This window comes from Eimeria mitis, genomic scaffold (genome assembly GCF_000499745.2).
Source record: "Eimeria mitis Houghton genomic scaffold, Emh_scaff1753, whole genome shotgun sequence".
Classification (NCBI taxonomy): Eukaryota; Apicomplexa; class Conoidasida; order Eucoccidiorida; family Eimeriidae; genus Eimeria; species Eimeria mitis.
Genome location: NW_013570070.1, coordinates 7,833 through 8,433, shown reverse-complemented (window position 1 = coordinate 8,433; position 601 = coordinate 7,833).

Below are 601 nucleotides of genomic sequence, written 5' to 3'. Positions count from 1 at the left end.
AGGCATTTCTGTATGCTGCTGCTGCTGCTGTCTGTGCTGCTGCTGCTGCTGCTGCTGCTGCTGCAGCTGCATGCGGCTGGGTTACCTGGGGGCCCCTAGGGTGAGGGGGCCCCCCAGTGTCTTTGGTGGTTTATAAGCAGCAGCAGCAGCAGAGAGAAGGTGTATAGGGGCTGGTGCTGCATGCATGCAGCTGCTGCTGTTGCTGCTGCTGCTGCTGCTGCTGTTGCTGCTGCTGCTGCTGCTGCTGCTGCTGTGCATGCATTAGGAGCGCGGACACAGTGAAGCTGCTGCTGCAGCACGTCTTGCTGCAGCAGAATGTATAAAAGAGGAAATATACAGACAACAACTTCTCGCTGCTGCTGCTGCTGCTGCTGCTGCTGCTGCTGCTGCTGCTGCTGCTCGGGCCCAAGCCCCCAGGCCGGCCAGCAGTGTTGCTGCTGCTGAGGTGTCTACGCAGCTCAGAGGGTAAGCCGCAGCATGTTGCTAAACCCTAAACCCTAAACCCTAACCAACACAAACCTAAACCCTAAACCCTAACCACCACAAACCTCCCTATACACCCCAGGGGGGGTTCACCTGCAGCCAGCCCCAGCCCCAACCA